Source organism: Schistocerca piceifrons, chromosome X, assembly GCF_021461385.2.
Source record: "Schistocerca piceifrons isolate TAMUIC-IGC-003096 chromosome X, iqSchPice1.1, whole genome shotgun sequence".
Classification (NCBI taxonomy): Eukaryota; Metazoa; Arthropoda; class Insecta; order Orthoptera; family Acrididae; genus Schistocerca; species Schistocerca piceifrons.
The window spans coordinates 406593976-406605983 of record NC_060149.1 but is presented as its reverse complement, the minus strand read 5'-3'; positions in this window follow the sequence as shown (position 1 = coordinate 406605983).

Genomic DNA, 12008 nt, shown 5'->3' with positions numbered 1-12008 from the left:
TCGAACCACTAGTGGTTATATTGTACACTGAAGTGAACAGTAGTGGTGCACAGGCCTTAAATGGTATCTTCTCATCCACTAAATCCACACTTTCCCTTTGCAATATCACTGGAATATTCTGCGATGGCGCCTATGATGGGGTCCAGAACCGACCTGTGTCATGGTGATTAGGACCCCTGGTGCACTACAGCGAGTCAGGGGCTGGCTGGGTGCCTTCAACCGACACTAAAAGCTGATTGTCCTGCTCCATCACGCTGACCAGGTGCACGACAGGAGCCCATGGTGCTGCCGCCGCTGTCGTGCGGGATTAGTCGAGCGGTCTAAGGTGCTGCAGTTATGGACTGTGCGGCTGGTCCCGGCGAAGGTTCGAGTCCTCCCTCGGGCATGGGTGTGTGTGTTTGTCATTAGGATAATTTAGGTTATGTAGTGTGTAAGTTTAGGGACTGATGACCTTAGCAGTTAAGTTCCATAAGATTTCACACACATTTGAACATTTGAATTTTGCTGCCGCCGCTGCTGGTCGCGACAGGCTGGGACACATCACTGTTGCAGACCCTGACAGGCTGGAGGACGTCGCATCCACTGATAAGCAAAGAAGAAACGCTGTTACAAGCAATGATAGAAACACAAACACTAATCTTGCTCACACAACATTAAGCAGGGGGTACTTACTATTCCGCAGATTCTTCTTATTATGTTGCTGCTGCAGTTGGGAAGTGCTCGATGATCTCAGCTGGCACTTCATGCTGACTGGCTGACTGCAACTGAGGCTGTAGATCGGCTGGGCCCGCCTTATATACCTGATGTGATCAGATGCTGCGTTCCTATTGCCTAATGCCAATTTCAAGCGCCTCTGGTGTTATAATAGTGTTTGGGGGGGGGGGGGGATTGCACTTGGGCTTTCCTTCCAGGAGGACCGGTGTTTGAGTGCTGTAAATGGCACTGCCATTTTGAATTTCCCACCAGTTCACAGGGGGGGGGGGGGGGAGGTGCAGGTGGGACATCATCACAGCTCTGGAACAAAGATATTCCAAGAATTTTTGAAATTCCCTCCAAAATTCGAAATTCCCACCTAAATTCGGAATTCCGCCAATAGGGTAGGTGAGGGAAGATCGGTGGGGAGGGGGAAGGGGCCTGGGACCCATGTGCTGGTTGAGGAAAACACGTGACATCATCTGGGGGTGGGGGTAATTAATTGATCAGTTTAATTCATACGCACATCATTTTGATATCAAAATTGTGCTGATACCCCCATTACCCTACTACTCGCAGGAAACAGTACATAGATGATGGGGAGGTTATTGATGCAGCAAGGTGTTGACTCCAACGTCGACCAGTAGAGTGGTACTATGGGGCATACAAGCCGTCCAAGCAGGGTGGCATAAAGCCATCTCATTGAATGATGATTGTGTTGAAAAACAGAGTTTTTAGTCAAAAGCGTGGGGAATAATACGGTATACTGGAATCCTGAATATAACCAACATTCTTTCATGGAAAAAATATTGCTTTGCTTATTGAAAGACTCTCGCACATGCAACATCTTACGGTGTTATGTTCCATGTGGTGGTATCGTGAATACAGAAACTGCAGTCTCTTCTTCTCCGTTCTCTTGATATATTGACAAGGTTTTGTGACATTATTACATTGCTGTGATTCGTGTTACTGATGAACTGTGTGACTGTGTCGACGTCTTTCGTCCCTTTTTTGGCAAGAGATCGACCGGGCGTGATTTCTAAATTACAACCGTTCTGACCCATATTGTGCACATTCTGTCTATCGACCGTTTCCGTAATACCTCTGGTATTAGCGACAAATTCTTCACATGCAGTAAATATGGCTGTCTCATTACCCAGCTTTTTAGTTTTAGTAACATGGGCTGATTTTCGCGAAACAAGCCTACCCAGAAGATGCTTTAAACTTTTTTAGTCCCACCTCCATTGCAGCTTAAAGACCCTACTGCTGTATATTAATAGCGTGAATCATCACCTTTTTTACTGAATGCGTTATTAAATTTATTTAGACAGATTGTATTGATCTTGGAAAGCGTTGGTGTGTACCTTGGTTTTCAAAGAACGTACTCCAGATGTACAGATCTCTTTTTTTGTTTTTTTTTGTTTTAATAATGTAAAGGTCCTCTTGACGACGCTGAAAGGCGGATTCCCCTTCTTTCCTCTTTTCCAAAAGGCGACAGCCCGTTCATATGCTCCTCTGTTAAGGACGGGGCGAAGTGGTATGACGATATTACATCTTGAAAGCAGGCTTCATCATCACTGCCTCGTTGTGGCAAAGACGCTGCTCGACGAATGTGAATGTGCTGAAAGGGCAGCTTCATCATCGTCATTGTCATCCTCTGGTCAACAAGCAGCGAACTTCAGTCCATTATTTTGCCCTGTATTTAGCACGTCCTCCTTCGTGAAGCTGTCTGTTATTTCTGCAATGAAAGTGGAAGGTATAAATATTAGCACGAGATAAGCTCCATATGCTTTGCTCTGTATAGAAGTTAGTCGAATACAGGGTGTCCAAGTTAAAATTCCAGCTTCAAAACGCTGTAGAAAGGTAAACACTGCGCAGAATGACGTCAAATTTGGACAGCATATTATTGACGTAGAGGCAAATGGAAGAAAAAAATTGCCAATAGATGGCCCTGTAAGCGTCTTAACGTAAATGGGGTCGGATACAAACGACAGACGAAACACAATACGACGGCTGTGGTTTGAGATGCACGTTACACCATCCGTACTGTCTGATGTGCGTGAGTGCACAAGTTCGGCAGTCAACGGTTGTGGCACTGTTAGGTAAATCCATCAAACACGGCAAAGCCATACCACATCGGATGAGAAAAATCGGTTTTTTAATTGTCCTGCGGTCAAAAATCGCGTAAAAGCTAAATGACATTGGTTTATAATCGTCGTGAGACTGCCGCAAGACATGTTCCATTTTCCGTCCACTGTTTTCTGCTACACGTTGAGATTGAGGAACAGCATGTTCCACAACAGACCGGAGTGCCTCGGGGCTCACGTATAGAATGCGTTACACAATGCGTGCTTTCAGTTCAGCTACGTTGAACACAACATCTTTCAGATAACCCCACAAGCAGAAGTCACACGGATTGATATTAGGTGATCTGGTCGACCAGGTTCTAGGGAAACAGAGGATGATAATAATTCTGCGATTTCTGAACATGGGTGATTTTGTATGAATACCACTGCAAGATGCTTCGTGGGATTTTATGCACCGCGCTCGCAGGTACTTCTAACATTCGCGCAATTCCCCGCACACTGCATGTTTGCACACCACCGCTCGACGCCTCCTGGAATGCTGTGGCCAAATCTTGCTTTACCACTTCTTCCACACTACATTTCAAAAGAACATGTCTTTTCGAATTTTGTACTCATTTTCTCCACACTCTTAGTAGACATCGGAACGATGCCTTTTATCATACACTTAAGTGTCAGGAACTTCTACAGGGCTTTGTGTACAGACACCATCTTTGTAAAAGAGTTTTACCAGCAGCGCGCGTTTTATCATGGAGACAGTCATGCTACGCGTCTCGGACACAAACCATGTTCCGCGCGTCTCTTGGTGCGAATATTCTGACGCTTACAGCGCTATCTATTCGTCAAATTTCTGTTTTTTTTTCCCAACGACATTTCTCCACGCGTCAATAATATGCTGTTCAAATTTGACGTCATTCTGAGCAGTGGTTATACAATGATGCTTAACAATCACGATTTTCATGAGCTCCTGTTGTTTGGCGTTTAAATACTGCAATTTGGCCGTCATTACGTACCGCTCTTGCAGGTGCCGCACTATCACTTGTTGGTTCACCGACATTATAAATGCAAACCTCTTACCCATCCCTTTGTACAGCCGTTTTTGCTCGGGTCTTAAGCAGGCGCAGTAGTGCGGAGCGAGTGACAAACAGGCAATGTGCGCGCGTGTTTAAAAGCCGTACTTTCAGAAGGTCATAACTGCATGTTATCAGAATAATGCCCCAAATTTTCGCGCAGGATCGATTGCTGGCGCTGATATACTGCACGTGCCTTTTTTTCCCTTAAAACAGAGTTCGAGTTGGTGACATTTCATTGTTAGTGGTGCAGAGAACATCATGTAGTAAATTATATGACGTGTTTGCGGCAAGACTGCTAGACACAGGAAAAAACGACTAACACACTGAAGAGGGTAAATATTAAGGTGCCAACGTTAACGACGTCTGCATTTATACCTCTAACATCCTGTATATCCCTACATATTGGTACGATTTGCCTAGCCCACTATGTTAGCAACGATATAGCTGATAAATCGTTTTAATAGTATATCTATGTCAGCTTTGGTGTGATTTTTGGTGCATATACAGGGTGAATCACATGAAACTTGCACCGCAGATATTGCGGAAATGGGAAGTGCTATTGATGTGTCGTTTTCACAGAACGGTTTTGTAGTCAGGATCTCGTACTCTGGACTCAACTGCCAGTTGTCTACGAGATATCGTATTTCGAACAGTTCGCACGCCGACACTTGTATAATACCTGTGGTAGCGCACACTAAAGAACACACAAGTGCATACGCTAGTTACGTGGAGTCTGACCAGTAGCGAGACAACTGACCGTCACAGGTTGTGTTCATAATCATCACTGGCAGCGGCAATACACGCTTTCAGTCTGGTATGGAACCACTCATACACGCATGCTAGCATTTCAGCGGAGATGTCCCAGCAGGCTGCAATAATACGTCGTTGCCTACCATAGGTTGTTGTTCGTATATCCTTGTAGACAGCGTCTTTCAGCTTTCCCCACAGAAAAATTCTAAAAGTGTCAAATTCGGGGATCGGGCGAGCCAAGATACAGGTCCTCTGCGTCCAATCCAAGGATTTGGAAACAATTCATGAAGACATGCTGCAGTACTTCGTGCACTATGGGATGGACAGCTGTAATGTTGGTATCACAGATTCATCTTAGGCTGCAGAAAACGTCTTTTAGTACCCGTGGAAGATGGTCTGTTAGGAGGCTGTGACACTTGTGCGCGTCCAGTGCTCCGTCAATTAAAAACGGGCGTATGAGCTGATGGTTCACTACCCCATCCGCTGGTTTACTCATCATGGACGCTGACGTGCCACCTGACGAAGCCAACGGAGATTGTCGACAGGCCAATAACGCATGTTTTGGTGGTTTAGCTGGCCATGATTGGTAAATGTGGTTTCATCACTAAACGAGGTACATGACACAGCTGGAGTATGCTGTCTTAATGACCAAGTACAGAAGTTAAAACGATTCTCATAGTCGTTTCCATGCAGCTCTTTACGAAGAGGGATGTACTAGGAATGGAACCTATCTCGATGGAGAATGCGTAAGACACTTGCCTGACTCATGCCACTTCCTCGTGCGATTGCGCGGGAGCTAACGTGCGGATCAACTGGAACAGCAACAAGAACATTAATTTACACCTCTTCTCTCGTCACTTGTTTCCTTCTGTTGCGTTTGTCTAGATGTTAGACTACCATTTTCTTAAAACTGGTTGACGAGGTTGGCAAATAACTGTTGAGATGGTTGACGTCTATTGGAATATCTTCCCGCATACACCGTACAAGAACGAACTGCGTTCTTCCTACAGTCTCCACCGACCATGAGCGTGTTGAGTGTTTCTCCATTGCTAATTCCCATTTTCAGCCCACAACCTACTGCTTGGACTGTCAACCTATGCACTTAGGGAACACACAATCACACTGTAAGCAAACATAACAATATCTCACCTAGCAAACTACGTAGGCCGAATCACACAAGTAAGTATTAATGGGGAACTTTTCAAAATACTATATTTCGTAAACAACTCGCATTAGAATCCTGGACAATCACCACTGAAATTCTAATTTATCTCAATGCCAACAGGCATTGTTCTATTTAAAAAAAGTGTATGTATGTACAATAATACACTTTTTTATAAGTATTATTACACTGTTATTTGGTAACAATACGAGCCCCTGACCACCAATCCATTCTGTGAAAAACGCAGGTCAATAGCACTTTCCATTACCACAGTATTTGCGGCGCAAGTTTTAGGTGATTCACCCTTTATACGGACTGTAACACACGTAGTTTCCATGACGTCACACGGGTTGCCTCCATGCAGGGATAGGACAGCAGGAAGATGCTCTTCTCTCAACAGCAACCTGACACAGCTTAATCGGCGACACACACACACACACACACACACACACACACACACACAAAACACACAAAAGCAAATTTAGATCTACCTATCAAAGTTCAGTATTTTACCAGCCATTAAAATGAAACAGCCAGTCAGTATGTAGCCTCAGAGCCATCATCCTCGCTATGTTCAAAAGTATCCGAAGGAATTAAATTGTGTAACTTGGTGTCATGTATACACATTTGAACGACCTGAATGGTGTGAATCAATTACACTTTCATAGTACAACTACAACCAGTAAATCAGTAACGTTTTCATAGTATATCTACAAATATTTTCAGAACAAAGTGTGATATTAGTCGCATCCAGTGCTGATGAGAACTGCATAAATGCTGACACTGCTGTTCAAACAGGCCAGCCAAAACTTGTGATGTGGGCACGCCTCAGCGGATGCGTGTTAGCGAAGTAAGACACGCTTTATTTGAAAATTGATGTGCTGCTGCTATCTGAGGGTTTTGAAAATTTTTGCAGCCTGTATCTCAAAACAAGTATTTTGGACCCTGCTAATTACGTTACCACACCTGGCTTAGTATGGGGCACTTTACAGAAAACTAGCAGAGTAGACTTGAAGTTCATTACTGACGCTTCGCGACTTCAATTTGTTGAATAAGATATTAGAGGCAGTTCATGTAGACATGCATTTGCAAACAGTCGGTGCTGCCTAAATGGGTTTTATCTCCCTAACGTGCATCTCCTGAGCGCAACCTCGTTGTCTGTGTCTGTCGATCTGTTTGAACCTGCAGTGTGGGCAGTCACGTAACTGTCATAACCACTGGACGAGAATGATACCTTGACTTGCCCTTAAAATGTAACACATTGGTTGTTGATGTATTATGAAAATTGATGTGTGTGGTGTTTGTGTTTGTATATGGTTCGCTGAAGAAGCAGTGTCAGGTTGTTGCTGATAGAGCATCTCACGGCTCTCTTGCCCCTGCATATAGGCAACCTGCACATGTGATGTATGTGTACAGTGCTAATTATGGTATGGTACAATGTGTATGCACTGAAAACTGCGAGTATCGCACTTTGTCAATGACAATCGGTTTCAAACCCGACAGGACTTTCCCCTGTCCGTGAACGGAGATACAGCTCGAGTTTTCGAGCTAACATTGTGAGGGTGTAAGTTCTGCTATCGGCGCTGTCGGCGAAAGGCGTTTACTTGTGTGGGTACAGAAGCGGCAGTTGTAAAAATTTCTTTCCTCGATTTCTGGAAAAGTATGCACTTTCGGACCATATACCTGATGATAAAAAATGCTCTATTTACAATTATCTATCGATCCCGCCAATTTTGAGTCGATTGCTCTTCATAACTTTTAGGGGTGATTTTCTCAAACTTGCGGGGGTGTTGACCCAAAATATCTTAGATTCGTTAGTTTTAGGTTGTACACAAGCGACCTGCCAAATTTGAGCCGAATCGGTTGGCCGTGTCTGAGGCCTTCCCCTTGTGAGTAGCGATGGCTCATTGCTGATGTAATATCCATATTTTAGTTTTTTCAAGAGAATTTCCATATTTTCATAAGTCTCTTTAAGTTTTACAGACTAAATTTCTGGAAAGGAAGGATATTTGTTCCCATAATGCAGTGGGACAACTTTGAAACTTCTACTTGACCTACTAATAAGAAGACGAGACTGGTCTGGTTCATAAGGAATCTTAATGTGTTCAAAGACACCATTAACACCACGAAAGAAACAAAGCTTGTCATACATTTGGTAGAAGCACACAAAATCCTCATGCCTTATCCTATATTTTATTATTTTGCAGGATTTATTTAGCCAATCATATGGCTTCAGCCAGAATGCAAGGAGTTCAGTCTTTGATTTGGTTAGCTGCAACCCCCGAACAAGGTCATCCATTTTCGGCTGAGTAAAGAGCTGTGCTTCCAGATTGCTGCCATCATTCTAACTGAAATCTTTGTCATTAGTTGCACTCGTAACACCATGCTTTTCACTGTTATTCTGCTTCGGTGGTGATGGAATTGACAGCTCTTCACTGTGCGGTACTGAATCAATAGATGAGAGTACGCTAGGGTATGAAATATTTTTTCTGCTCTGGGTACTTTTGTAATGGTTGGTACCACGCGAAAATAAAAGTTACCGTGATGGTTTGTAGGGTCTCGCCACATTCTGGGAATTGCAAATTCCACACATAACCAACACTTTGATGTAGACCGGCAGCTAGCTGGCACAAGTCACATGAGGAGCCCATGTTACATGTTGGTCTTGAACGTGCTCACCAAAATAAGTGCGGTACGCCTCACAAAAATACGTGCCCGGCACAATTTTATGTTTCACTTGTTTAGATTCAATTTAACTCCACAAAAATAACAAAATGTGTCTGTTGGCAATTTACAACTTCTAAATGTTGATACGCTGAAACACCACAATCGATGTTACTTATTGTCACAGAAGTACATCTACATTCATAAACAACAGGAAGACACCTAATTAAACACATCGACATGTATCGATATATCCAGATGGTATTTAAAAAGGTCGATATACTGAACCCATTCACATCTATATCAATAAAACAGGAACATCGCTTTAAAGGTATCTAGTGACGATCACCCTGAACAATTCCGATTGTCAGAAAAAGAGGTAAATTCACAATTTTTCAAAGACCGTTAAAATATCAAAAAGTATCGAAATTTAAAAAATCCGAAGAAGTGCGAGTCGGACTCGCGCACCTAGGGTTCCGTACAGTAGTAATTATGTATATAGATAGGTTGATTCGTCCAGAGAATCGAGAATTTCGACAACTTTTGCTTGTTACCGATATGGATGCTGGAATGATATCAAAATACGTGACGTAAATGGCCATATCTTTTGATTTCATTGACGTAGTAGCTTGAAATTTTTACACCGCTAAGGGACTATAGACCCTAGAAAATGACATAAATTTCAAAATGATACGTCCATCTGTTTCTGAGAAAAAGGAATGTTAAATATTTTCGGGTGGTATAATTACAAATTAAGAAGTTTCGTTTTTTTGCCTTACTTGTACTGTGAAACATTGCTTCTTGCCAATTTTCTTTTCTTTCTTTTCTTTTTTTATTCTAGGTCAATGGGAAGTACCTTACAGATCTGATGAATGATTTACGGATACGAAAATATGTGACATAAATGTCCGTAGCTTTTGATTGTATTGATGTAGAAGCTTAAATGTTTTATTGCCGCAAAGGGACCTTAGTATGTGCCACAGATTTAAACGTCTTACGTCTGTTGTGTTCCTGACACAAATGGTTCGCAACAGGCGGACAGATAGGCGGATAACAAATGACAAAAAAAGTATTTTTATCGTGGGATATAATTACTAATCAACAATTTGCGGATTTTTCCTTTACTTGTATTGCGAAATCTTGTTTCGTGCCAAATTTTATGAGTCTAGGTGAACGGGAAGTAATCTATACATTTTGATGAGTGATTCGCGAGTATCAAAATGTGTGACATCAAATCGCCGTATAGTTTGATTTCATAGACTTACGAGCTTAATTTTGTACACCATCAAGGGAACGTTGATAATAGAATGTGCCATAAATTTCAGCTTCGTAGGTTTACCCATTCCTGAGGAAAAGTGGTCTTAACAGTCGGACAGACATTATTACCGAGTGAGGTACGGAACCCTAAAAAGTAATGGCATTTTCGCGTCCTGTACGATAGTTTTATACAGTAATCACAAAGAAATAAACATAAACAATTTTTTGCTACGTAGTGTTACCCACAACGATGTCGACTTGGTGCAGACCTTGGACGTATAACTCTTCACTTTGGCTGTTCAGGAAATATTACAACCTCGATAATCACCTCGTCTTCATTCTAGAAATGCGTACCACACAATGGTTCTTTCATCCGAGGAAAGAGGAACAACGCAATTTCAGGAGAATGTAGGGGGTGTTACAAAATCTGATAGCCCAAATAGGCAGTATGTGTGAATATGTCCAATTCAGAATGAAATGGGGCGTTGTAGATCAAAAAGACTCGTTTCAATAGCTTCCCGGGACGTTTCGTTTTGATCCTCCCGTAATCTCGTCAGGCTGTAGACCTGGTGGCGATGATTTAAATAATGTGGAATTGGAATGACAATTGTGAGTGGGGAGTGTAATTAATTGAACTGTCTGCCGCTGATAGCCTATTAGCTGGAATAACCAGTCTCCCTGCCAATCTTCCGTTGCTTCGACCGCGGTGGGCAAGGCCTCTGTTTCGCCTTGCAGGGGTTTCTGGCTAATAAATAAAACTTGTTTAAAGAGTGCAACAGGGAAACGCTACAGACCAGAAGACAGACATATCAGGCAGAAATTCAGATCGTCTGTTGTTTTAGTCTTCAGTCCGAAGACTGGTTTGACACAGCTCTACACGCTACTCTATCCTGTGCAAGCCTCTTCATCTCTGAATAACTGCTGCAACCTACATCCTTCTGAACCTGTTTATTATATTCATCTTTTGATCGCCCTCTGCGATATTTATCCCCAAACTTCCCTACGATACTAATTGGTGATCCCTTGATGTCTCAGAATGTGTCCTATCAACGGATCCTTAGTTTTAGTCAATTTGTGTCACAAATTTCTTGTCTCTCCAATTCTATTCAATACCTCCTCATTAGTTACGTAATCTACTGATCTAATCTCCAGGATTCTTCTATAGCACTACATTTCAAAAGTTCTTATTCTCTTCTTATAGAAACTGTTTATCGTCCATATTTTACTTCCATACATGGCTACACTCCAGACAAATACTTTCAGAAAAGACTTCTTAACACTTAAGTCTATATTCGATGTTAACAAATTTCTCTTCTTCAGAAACGATTTTCTTCCCATTGCCAGTTACATTTTATATTCTCTCTACTCCAGCCATCATCAGTTATTTTGCTACCCAAATAGCAAAATACAGCCACTACTTTAAGTATCTCAATTCCTAATCTAATTCCCTCAGCATCACCTGTTTTAACTGATTTAATTCGACTACATTCCCTTAACCTTGTTTTGCTTTTCTTGATGTTTGTCCTATCAGGCCACTGTCCATTCCGTTCAATGCTCTTCCGAGTCCTTTGCTGTCTCTGACAGATTTACAATGTCGTGGGCAAACCTCAAAGTTTTTTTTCTTCTTCCTGGATTTTAATTCCTATTCCAAATTTTTCTTTGGTTTCCTTTATTGCTTTCTCAATGTATAGATTGAATGAGATCGTGGATAGGCTACAACCCTGTCTCACTCCCTTCTTAACCACCGCTTCCCTTTCACGCCCCTCGACTCTCGTAACTGCCATCTGGTTTCTGTACAAGTTGTAAATAGCCTTTCAGTCCATGTATTTTATTCCTGTTATCTTCAGAATTTCAAAGAGAGTATTCCAGTCAACATTGTCAAATGTTTGCTCTAGGTCTATAAATGCCATAAACGTATATTCGCCTTTCCTAAACCTATCTTCTAAGATGAAACTTCCTGGCAGATTAAAACCGTGTGCCCGACCGAGACTCGAACTCGGGACCTTTGCCTTTCGCGGGCAAGCGCTCTACCATCTGAGCTACCGAAGCACGACTCACGCCCGGTACTCACAGCTTTACTTCTGCCAGTATCTCGTCTCATTCTGGTATCTTCTAAGATATTTCGTAAGGTCAGTATTGCTTCGCGTGCTTCTGCATTTTTCCGGAATCCAACCCGATCGCGGCCCCTCCCTCCGGAGGTTCGAGTCCTCCCTCGGGCATGGGTGTGTGTGTTGTCCTTAGCGTATGTTACTTTAAGTAGTGTGTAAGTCTAGGGACCGATGACCTCAGTATTTTGGTCCCATAGAAATTCACACACATTTGAAC